At 36.0% G+C, this 12507-nt stretch overlaps 1 protein-coding gene across 10 annotated transcripts in view; it reads right to left on the reverse strand.

The window, feature by feature from the left end:
- The window catches only part of ZBTB20 (zinc finger and BTB domain containing 20), a 913066-nt gene that overhangs the window by 488865 nt on the left and 411694 nt on the right, over window positions 1-12507 (reverse strand). The window lies entirely within an intron of this gene.

Consider the following 12507-nt stretch of genomic DNA (forward strand, 5'->3'; position numbering starts at 1 on the left):
CACCCACTGGTGCCAGGCCAGCCAAGGCGGGTGCAATGCGATTAGTTGGGGGCCCAGCCATTGCCCCATGATCGCCCAGCAGAGGGAGGCGAAGGCCACTGGTCAGCGGGGCAATCGATCAATTGGGGGGGGGGGGCTCCATGATCGCCCCAAAGAAGGAGGCCCAGGCCACCAAACAGCAATAACTACAGACTTATCAATAATTACTTTAGCCTGGCTGGTGTGGCTTAGTGGTTGAGCCTTAACCCATGAACCAAGAGGTCATGGTTCAATTTTGGGTCAAAACATATGCCTGGGCTGTGGGCTCAATCCCCCAGTAGTAGGTTTGCAGGGTGTGATCAATTGATAATTCTCTCTTATCATTGATGTTTTTATCTCTCTCCCCTTCTCCCTTCCTCTCTCTGAAATAAATAAAAACATATTTTCTTAGAAAAGAATTAGTTTAAGTGTAAATGGATTAAATGTTCCACTTAAAAGACTGAAGAAAGTGGCTAAATGACTCATACATATGCTGCCTTTAAGAGACTCACTTTAGATCAAAAGATAACACATAGACTGAATGAAAGTAAAAGGATAAAAAGGATATATCAGGTTAAATAAAATTTTAAAAAAGCTAGGATAGTAATACATGATATCCGACAAAATAGAGTTTTAAACAAACATTATAACAAGAGACAAAAAAGGACCCAGCCTTTCCACTTCTGCATATTTATCCAAAGAAATCCAAAACACTAATTCAAAAAGACATAAGCATTCCTAGGTACATTACAACAATATTTACAATAACTAACCCATGTCCATCGATAGATAAATGAAGAAATAATGACTAAAGTGTGGTACATATATACAGTGGAATATTACTCAGCCACAAAAAAGTATGAAATCTTACCATTTGTGACAACATGGATGAACTTAGAGGGTATTATGCTAAATGAAATAAATCAGGTAGAGAAAGACATATACTATATGATTTCACTTATATGTGGTTTGAAAAAAAAATAAAATAAACAAAACAGAAACAAATTAATAGATAACAAACTAATGGAAGGGGGGTTGGGAGGATAGGTGACAAAGATTAAGGAATTAACCAGTACAAATTGGCAGTTACAAGATAGTCATAGGGATGAAAAGTATGGCATAGGGAATACAGTCAATAATATTGTAGTAACTATGTATGGCATTGGGGGTACTAGATTTATCGAGGGAATCACTTTCTAAGTTATATAAATGTCTAATCACTATGTTGTATACTTGAAACATACACTATTCAATGTCAACTGCAATGGGAAATTTTAAAAAAGATAAATATATCATTCAAACTTTAGGTGAAATATTTCATTTTAAGATATACCACCATTAAATTAATTCAACGATCAAAACAAACTAACCAAACAAATTTTAAAAAAGGATATCCTAATAGCACATTTCCTTTTCTTTTCTCTTTCTTTTGGAAAATGAAAAGAATGAACGAGAAATGAGCAACGACCACCCAGAATAAATGCTTAATATTTTATATAAGTTTAATATCTTGCTTTTTTTGTTTTTGACATTATAGAAGCATTTTTATCTCATTAAAATCTCTTAATAAACATTATTTGTTTTTCTAACCACACCACTATTATTTGACATTTTTTAGCTAGAGTTTATAGTTCTTACCAGACTATAGATAGGAGTCATATGACAAACAATAATTCACATTCTTTCTATGCATAAATCTCTTAAACTGAAAGCACAGAGCAGAGAAGGGGACCTACATCTTTGAGCAAGCTTGCCATGATCAGCTGCTTATTGACTTCTTTAGCCCCCTGGAGTTAAGAGCAACAAACATAATTGTGAGCATATTTAAAGTGTTTCCAACAACTGTAAGTGGTTCACTGTGAGTCAGCACTCTTTAAATGGAAGGAGAGAACAGCTGGCTGCCTGGAAGTGCCAAACAGACCAAGCCCACCCAGGGTAGGACTCATGAGGGAGCAGGAAAGACTTACGCAGTTCAGCAGTTCAGTTGTAAAGAAAGAAGTAGGATGTCAAAATAACATGTTATTTTTTCTTCATGCTTTCTATTCCCCTAACCAACCACCTTCTTGCACTCTTCCCTTTTCTATCTGGGAGGAGTGATTCTCTTTCTCTTCTCCCTCCTTCGATCCTGCCCTCTCTCTCCTTCCTTTTTCTTAAAGCCTCTATCAAAACTGCCTATAACATGGGGTAAAATATATCTGTTTATCACTAGTTAAGCTTATCATACTAGAACTTTCCTGTCTTTATTATTTTTTAATACTCACACAAGGATATGTTTTTTTTTTTAAATGTTTTAGCTAATTTTTTTTAAATATATTTTATTGATTTTTTACAGAGAGGAAGGGAGAGGGATAGAGAGTTAGAAACATCGATGGGAGAGAAACATCGATCAGCTGCCTCCTGCACACCTCCCACTGGGGATGTGCCCGCAACCAAGGTACATGCCCTTGACCGGAATCGAACCCGGGACCCTTCAGTCCACAGGCTGACGCTCTATCCACTGAGCCAAACCGGTTTCGGCAAGGATATGTTTTTTAATGATGAGAAAGAGAGAGTGAGAGAGAGGGAGAGAGAGAGAGAGAGAGAGAGAGAGAGAGAGAGAGAGAGAGAGAGAGAGAACAGACACCAATTGATTGCCTCCCATATGCACCCCAACAAGAGATGGAACCTGAAGCGTAGGTATGTGCCCTGACCAGGAATTGAACCTGCCACCTTTTGATGTATGGAAGGATGCTCCCATAAACTGAGCCCCTGGCCAGGGCTTTCCTGTTTTTTTAAATTTAGTTCCAGGTGCCTCTGTTCTTCATCCGTAAAGGAGGGTTCATTGTCTGGACTATTCAGGATGGGATCTAGAATGTAACAGCTCTGGAAAATACAGTGCCTCCAACTGTACAGTCTTCTCTGGCCTGATTCCAGTTCAAATGTTCTGCCCATGTCATTGAATCAAGTCTATTTAAATACATTCTAAAGGGGACCTTTTATATTTTTAACCTAAGAATTCTGGGTCTGCCTCTTCCATGAATTTTCTGTTGGGAATATATTGCTGAAACCTATCTTGTAAATTTTCCCCCACCATCACCACAACCCCTTAGTGAATGAGAGAAATAGCAGCCATTAAGTCTAATGAGATTTACAATGGAAAGAGAATGCAACAGACCCAGCAAGGAGTTTGAAAGTGAACAGAAAAATTAATTGACCTGGACCAAGGAGAGTTAGGAGGAGTTTTTGAAGAGAAGTGTGAGGAAAGGTAAGAGAAACACTGCTAGTAGCTATAATGGGGAGAAATATGTGGATGAGAGAGATGACAAAATAATAAAAAAATTATTAGGAAGTTTTCTTTTGTGCATTCATTAGGTTGTCTACTCAGAGAAGTTATAGTAAAGGATGAAAACTTTTGTTTGCTCAACTATTAGTTCTTTGTATGTGATTCCATATATAAACTTGCATCATGAAAGAGTTTAGCTTTGCATGCGCGTGCACACACTCACACACACACACACATATCATACTTGTTAACAATAACTAGTACCATCATAGAGCTCAGAAAATATCCATTGGTTAAATGAATCAATCTATGTAGAGTATGTACTTTACCATGGAAGTTGAAACAATGAAATTACAACTTCTGTATGGTGATTATTTTTCTCAGGCTGCTTTTCCAAAAAATAAAAGGTAGTAATTTAAAAAAAATAATTTTGTATATTCATGTTCAAACTTACTTTCATAATAGATATTACCATAAGTGAAATAATAAAACATTTAAAGAAAAAATAATATTCTCCCAAGTCTTTTTCTATTTTTAAACCCATGAGATGATCATTATGAAAAATATGGTATGTGTTTATCTCTTTTCACCTTGTTCATACCAACATATACAACATATTTATTCATAAATATTCATTACCCTGAAAATTTGCTCTTTTCATTTAACAAATTGTGGTCATCCTCCCAGGTCAATAGGTATAATTCATTCTTTTTCTAAATGGCTGTATAAATTTCAATAATATCTGTCCATATCACATGGTATGGTATACAAATAGTCAAACTAATGAATCTAGTATCCTTTAAATGAAATTATTAAAATTTTACTGAATTTTTACACAGAATACTAAAAAAACTTTTGAACACCCATCTGGTACTAGTTTCACTGACTGAGAAAATTAGTAAATTACTCATGGTTCTTCCCCCCAAGAAATTAACTAATATGGTAGATAAAACAGTATTTAATATCTCATACTTCCTGAAAGAATGGCAGTTCATCATGGCCTCCTCCCTTTTCCAGTTGACTCAAAAGAGTGGTGCTTTCAAATTGCCATACATGAAGAGTGCATTTACAGCCAATGTGCTGCAACCTGGGGTATGACACTCTATTGTTCTTGAGAAATGTGTGCTTAATTCCCTGGAAATTCACTGTTCCAGAGTCACAAGTCTCCTGATTGTTTCTCATCAGTCTTGGAGAGATTAGTAAACTTCTATTTGCTTATAAAAGCTTTTATTCATGCAAAACATTGAGAACAAAACATTGAACCAGAATTGGATTTTTCATAAAATATAAGATTTTTGAAAACGTTTTTTATCCTGAGGACCCAGAAATTCAAAGGATATATTAATGCACTTTCTGCATTATGTATATGTATATAATAGGGCTACCAGCAACATATGTATTGCAAAGAGCAAGGCTGAGCCAAAGAATAAATCCCTTCTGTGAAGCAGGAAGGACGTTTTTCACTGAGTTATTTTAGAACACTTGAATGGACTGCTAAGGACTTTCAAACAGAAAGACCTGAAGTGAAATTCAAGAAGTAGAAATTAAAAAAAAAAAAAAATGAAGTAGAGGTGGGGAAACTCCAGAACCATAACATGCAGCATTGCCTTAATGACCATAAACTTGTTATGTATACAAGTGCTATTCTACAGTGAGATTTGATTTTAAAATAACTGTTGTAGTGAATCAATAACAAAAAATGACTGCCTCAGAAATGGAGATGTATACATGCAGCTGTTCACATGAACACATGGAAGAAAACCCAGGATCATGTTTGCAGTGGAGCCTGCCATCAACAATGTTTAAAACCTTTCAAATCTTTTCCCTGCTACCCACCCCCCCTTTTACCAAGTACTACACTTCTAATGTAGTCCTCAGTGTTAATTAGAGAACAATACTAATAATTCTTAAGTGTGTTTGGATTTTCAGTTTGGCTATATTTAATAGCAGTAATGATGAACACTTTCATTGACCTGAATCACTGCTCAGGCTTATAAGGCTTCCAATAAGTTAGACCTCAGAAGGAAAATGTAAATCTCATTAATTCTTAGTGTTCTAATAAATACGACTTTACTTCTTTCACTTTCAAAGGTGTGAAACTGATCTAGGTTAGTGGCACCACTATCTGATCTGATTAGGTTCTTGAGCACATAAACACAGTGAGTCTAGATGTAGAAATGAAAGAATAATGTCAGGAATTTGACTAATCTTCCCAGCTCCTCAATTTTCAAAGACTGAAACACATAGGCGGTATGGTATTTATTTCAGGACCAGATGATATGACTTAATTATAAAAGCACCCTCTCAACACACACTCTTACTTCATGGGATGTCTATGAGAGCATGTATTACACTTTGCCAGATAAGGTTGCAGACAGTGGAAGGCTAGCTAGCATCCAGGAGAAGATCAGACAGGGAGGTGGGTAGTATATGAGAAGGACACTTGGGATCAGGCAGATAAGTTTGAATTTTGGCTCAGGCTTTTACTAAAATGTGTGGAGCAATTAAATCTCATAGAAGCCTCAGTTTCCTGAATTGTAAACTAAGGATTATAACATCTGTCTGGAGGCAATGTTGTGAGAATTAAATTAAAAGAGCTTTATGTAGAGAGGGCACCTCTCTTAACTGAAACTTTCTTCCTTACCTTCCTAAAACTACTTTTTTCAAAGTTTTTCAGGCATTTGCACTATTAGAGAACCTCTGTAATCACATATGCTAAGGTGATAACAAAAGGCAGTAGATAAAAACACTAAGCAGGAGATAGTACAGAGTTTGAATCAGTTGGTGTGTCATTAATACAAACTCACTAGCTTTGCAATCTTGAATGTTAAGTAATGTTAAATATCAAGCTGGTATTATTTTTTAAAATATATTTTATTGATTTTTTACAGAGAGGAAGGGAGAGGGATAGAGAGTTAGAAACATCGATGAGAGAGAAACATCAATGAGTTGCCTCCTGCACACCCCCTAATGGGGATGTGCCCACAACCAAGGTACTTGCCCTTGACCAGAATCAAACCCAGGACCCTTCAGTCCGCAGGCCAACGCTCTATCCACTGAGCCAAACCGGTTAGGGCAAGCTGGTATTCTTATTACAAAAAGGAAATAATTCCTACTGTGTTGAGTGGTTGCTGAGTGTGGTAGCAAGGATTAAAACAACTTTTATGAGGCATCTGGTACATGAAGTAAATAGATTGTGAGCAATATATATTGTTCAGATTTTTATTAACTAGAGCTCATCTGTAGACTCATCTCCTATAGTAAATATCCCTTTTTCCACCCAAGGCCTTGAAAGGGTTATGGTGGAGGCCTTGATCACAAGTTAGGTTTAGCTGTGAAAATCTAGCTCCTAAGAACTGGAGTTATAGTTCCAGCTCTCAGATTTAAATGGATAAGAATTCTAGGCCTGAATTTTGTTCATCTCCAAGATGAGGAGGCTGGAATAAATAATTCCTAAGGTTCTCTGTAACTATAGTATTTTATGATCCAAGTATCTTTTGCCTGAAGTACAGCAGATAATCCCTCATATGTTTAGAGCTTAACCTATTTCTCTATGGTTTAATTTTCACATTATATTTACTCTATTTTTTCTTTAATGGCAAAAGGACATAATTTCTATCACTTTGCAAACAAACTAATATCTCTATTCTGACTTCGTGGTTTTCCAGGGTATTAATGCATCACACTTGAAAAGAGTATGGATTGTTTTTAATCCAGAAATTCAGTAATATTGTAGGTAGTAATAATGAGGATAATTATGATTCATTTTCAAGGCTTTTTGTGCCTCTAGGCCCTTGGTCACTGCATATGATAAAATGAACCAAAATTAAAAATAAGATTAAGGTTTAACAGTTAAAAATACGCTCTAGGAGTAAAACACATTTTTGGTATTCATTCCTATCTTACATAGTGAACATTTAAAAATAAACAAAAATAAAAGATCCATTAACCAACAACAGAATTTTAATAATTATTAACTAGAAAGGAAATAAAATTAACTTGACCTTATCTTAGAGGTTGTCAGAGATCTACTCTGGTTATGCAGGTAGGAAATATGTTGTGCATTATTAGACCTCAGTTTCAGAAGTTCAAGCCCTCTTCAAAATCAGAAGTAAACCCTCAGTGAGAATTCAGAATAAATGTGTGGATGCTATGAGCTTGTGTATACTATTTAGATTTGAATTATTTTTATCTTTTTTCATTCTTGAGCTCTCCTTAAACATATGTGCATCCCCCCCTACCCCCCACCCACGCCCCCCACCAGGTCTACTAAGTGCTTTTCAAGTGTGTTCAATCTAAATCGTATCCTGGCTACTTCTCTGACCTCACCTCCAGTTACTCTTCTCCTTTGCTCACTTTGCTCTAGCCATTCTTGAATCGTTTTATTGCCCTGAATGCACAGTTTGTCCATGCTTCAGGGCTTTGTCTATGCTGCTTCTGCCTGGAGCTCTCTCCCTCACATGTTGCCATCTCCACCCCAAATTTTTCACCTGCCTGATCTTCCTGTCCTGCAACTCTCAACTTAAATAAGACTTTCTCTGAAAATTATTCCCTAAGCACCCAATGGACAGTATAATAGATTTCCCCCATCCACTGTTGTCTTTCATACCTATTGTCTCTTATGTGGACTACAATTTATAATGTGTAATTATTTGCTTATGTATTTAATGTTTAATTCCCTTAGGAGACAGTAACTTCTATGAGAGTCGAGAGTCATTTCTATATTACTAGTGTTAAATTATGCATGATTGAATAATGAATTAATGATCTATTGTGGTATTTCATTAGGGTTTAGAAATGTTAATTAGATATGGACTCTATCAGTAAAGAATTTATTTTCAAGTAAAAGGATAAGGTGTGAACATAAATATTGTTTAAAAATATAGAAAGTAGCCCTGATCGGGTGGCTCAGTTGGTTGGAGCATCATCTAGTACATGGAAAGGTCGAGGTTAAATTCTCATTCAGGGCACATACCTAGGTTGTGAGTTGTGGGTTCAATCCCCAGCTGAGGCACATATGGGAGGCAACTGATTGATGTTTCTCACATTGATATTTCTCTTTCTTTCTCCCTTCTTCCTCTCTTTCTAAAATCAATTAAACACACACACGCACATCCTCACATGAGGATAAAAAAAGTAAACACACGCACGTGCGCGCGCGCGCGCACACACACACACACACACACACACACACACACACATATATATATATATATATATATATATATATATATATATAAATTCATATCTCAAAAACCAGTGTAAGGAAGTTCTGTATTAGTTCCTTAGGCTGCTATAACAAATTACTTACAAACATATTGACTTAAAACAACAGTAACTTATTTTCTCCCCAGGTTTGAAGGCTGAAAGTCCAAAATCATATTGTTGGCAGAACTATTACAGGTGCTGAGCTTGGTAAGTAGGGGAGAGTGGGTTATTTCTGACCAAGTCAAGGAAGGAAAGTTTAATGGAAGTAGTAGAAAAAAATAATAATGAAGGTGGGTGAGGGGACTGACCTGAGGGTATGGTAAGATTAAATCATAAATGGGGTTAATTAGGTTTTACAATATCACAGGTATTAGTTAGGAATTTTTTATTAATTAACATAGAATTATTAAAGTTTTGTCTGAACAAAGATGGCATGATCTTGGGGCTCCTGCTTCAAGAAACCTAATGGGGCAACAGTGTTTAGGATAAGCTGGTCTCCCTTCAGCTCTTCTAGGACAGAGATACCAAAGAATAAAAATTAATAAGACTCAGACACTCACTGGACACCTGAGGGGGTGTGGGAGATGGAGGAAACAAAAGAAAATAGTATATTTTGATCCAAGAGACCTGGAGAACTTAGGTGAAGAAAATTAGGATAATCAAAAGGAAGATGATTTTTAACTAGGAGGATAAATTCAATGTTGATCAACTGCCTCTGAGGGACTGATATATTTAGTTGAAGATTTAAATAAGGATATTGTAGATACAGGACTGGAGTTTGGGAGTGACATCAGGACTAGAGATACAAATGTGTGAGCTACCAGTAGTGAAATAATTAAAGTCATGCAATTCTGAAAAGCAGTATCAAATCGTGGGAAGGGTATGAATGTGGAGTTTAACAGACATATTCCCATACTATCTCTACAATTTACCCTTTGGATGTCCTGGACAAATTGCTTAATCCCTCCATCCCCTCATATGTAAAAAAGGTGAAAAATAATATTATCCCTCAGTGAGGATTACATGAGTTGAGTATATAAAATACCTATCATCTTTAGATTTGCTTTCATATTTTGGTGGCATTTCCCAGTAAGAAATACTATATTTATTTTGTAGTCACTGTCTTGAAAATATGTAACACAGTTTTTATAAATTATTTTCCTTTGATTCTGTTTTATTAAAAGCATGTTGACTCTGATCTTTGAAAGTGATTTCATGACCTACGAATGGGTTGCAAACCCACACTCTGGAAAACACTGGTCTCAACAAGCATCCTATAATCAAATCATACCATTGCTACTCACTGTTCCCTTAACTTTCATTTTTATTACTCCCTCTGCTTGAGCTGCTTGTTAATATCATATTACTTCTTGATGGTCCAGAAGAAATAATAACTATTTACTTCCTTTACTCTACCCATATAACACTTTGTCTATAAAAATATTTATCTATTGCTCAAATGGATTATAAACTTCTTGATGATAGGAAACAGGTGCTATGTATCTATGTATCCTGGAGAAATGGTTTGTTCTTAAGAGGTACATAATAAATTTTAATTCATTATTATAGAGAAAAGAGAGGGGAGGTCTGGGGAAAGAATCTTGTTGAGTACCTACTTCCAAGGCCAAGGCCCTGCTCTGGCCTCCTCAGGCTCTAATTCTCCCTTCATCTCTATGTGCGAAAGCTTCCTTGGAAATTTTTAAGGCAGAACATTGTGACTCCTTGTTTAGGACACAAAGAGGTAGGGCAGTAATTTTTTGGACACAGTGACTTGAGCTTGTTCATGGTTTGGGGTGTGAAACAGTCTGGAGGAGATAAAATAAATTTGAGAAAGAAACTAAGACATATCTAGGGCTTAGCTTTGGGTAAAATAATAGAAACATTCCTACTCTGGTCTCTTTAGATTGCTAAATGACAGAATCCAATAAAGGAAACCTGAAATAAATTACCAGAGCAAGTATTTAATTTTAAATTATTAAAGTTTATTTCATTTTTTTCAGGCCCTAAAAAACTTTTCTCTGATGGAAATGACCCCTGGCAACAGTGACATTCTGATGCCATATGTGATGCACACAATTGTGGAGTCTGAGTTCCATGTCAAAATGACTCTGTTCTGATTACTGGTTTCACCATGCCTACCAGCCAAATTAAACTACTGGTTTCTAATGGTCTTCTGCCCACTGTGTAAATTATCATAAAGAATATTAAGTCAATCAAATAAATTTGCCTCTATGTGACTTGTTGTACAACCTGATGTATGATATCAAAATGTACAGGAAAAAATACCTTTTATATATGAATTTTGGACTACATGGTGGAAGGAAATACAGTTCAATTGGTTTCATAAAATGATCCAAAGGCAATTTGTTCCTTAAGAAACACTGCTCAGTCCTGAATGTAAAAGAAACATCCAAGTCCCAGAGTCTAAATTTCAATCTACTCTCAGGCCTAGATGCTAAGGATGATGTACATTGGTGGTCAGTATGTATGAGTAACCTGTATGCCCTACACTGGGCCTCTATTTACTTATTTAAAATTAGGTGATTAAACTTTTATTTCTTATATCCTTTCTACCTATAATGTTTGATGATACTCTGCCCTTAAATCCCTTTCACCTCAATTTTTAATCTTAAAAAATGTGAAGTATATTTATAAAGTTCTTTGAAATCCTTCAATGTTATTAAATATGATAACAGTACTACTCACTAAACCTGAGTTTTATCATTTTCGTTGTGCCTCGGAGGCTAAGTTTTATGAGAGCCTTAATTTACATCACCAGAAGCTAATTTAATAAAAATAAAGGAACCCCTTTTAGAGCTAAATTAAAACTGGTGGGGAGGGCAGAGACCCTTATGCAAAACAAACAAATAAACAAACAAACAAACACCAGGAGGCTAAACTTAGAAGAGGGTCAAATGGTTCTGAGTTCTAAAGAATGTTGTGCCAAGAACCTGGTCCTGCCTTTTTACGCCCTGAAAGTAGGAGTTTCTAATGGCAACTTCCCAAATCCCTGGCTTCTTGACCCAATATCTATTGTACCATTTGCCCTATTTCCTTGAAGCACAACTCACTTGCATGGCAATTAGACAAACAGGTGCAGAGCATCATCCATCCTGATTCAGGGAGATTTATCTTTGGAGACAACTCCAGTGTATGGGATGCAAGACACGCAGCTTAGAAAACAACTGAACACCATTTCACAAAGAACAATATGGTATGAATGGGCACATCTCATTCAGGTCAGGAAAAATTAACGTAAAGTTAAAGAAAAGGACTGGGAGACAGATGCCTAATATGAGATGATAAACACTAGGTTTGTCTTGGACAAATTCCTTTATAATTTTCTTCCTGTCAAAAACTGTATTCAACTCCTCTTCACAATAATTTTCTGACAGAATGCATCCTAAAGTTCGGACCTTTAATACAGTTTGTAATTGTACAAATAATAACAGTTAATTTTTGATTACTATTATTATGTCCAGCACTGGGGATTATAAAAAAAAATAAAAAATGGACACTGCTTTTAGAGACCTTACCATCTATGTGTTTGAACTGTTGTACTTAGGACAAAAATAACAATAACCATCATTTATCCAGTCATACCCACTAGGCATGGAGCTGAGTGGGCAATATGCATAAGCCACCAAAGTTCCTCTGGAGACCCTGACATTGAGGTTATGCATCAGTTCTAAAAAAAAAAAAAAGACCTAACAGGAATTCAAACAATAGGCAGAGATATTTAACAACTTGAGGGCTGTCTATAGTCAACACATAAGAATCATAGTCAATAACGAAAGAGTGCAGTAAACCAAAAGTGAAAATTGAAAAAATCCTGTGAATCACCTTTTGTGTCCTCTGTTGGACAGGCTCTGGGATACTCTGAAATCCACTGAAATACCCCACATGTGGCATCCCAAGAATGACTCAAACAGATGAATGTTATTTAAGTGTTTTAAGATTTTTCTAGCAAAAGACCTTGCAATATATTAAATTGCAAAATTTAGGAAGACATCATAACC

The sequence above is a fragment of the Plecotus auritus genome, assembly GCF_963455305.1.
Source record: "Plecotus auritus genome assembly, chromosome: 2".
NCBI classification, from domain to species: domain Eukaryota; kingdom Metazoa; phylum Chordata; class Mammalia; order Chiroptera; family Vespertilionidae; genus Plecotus; species Plecotus auritus.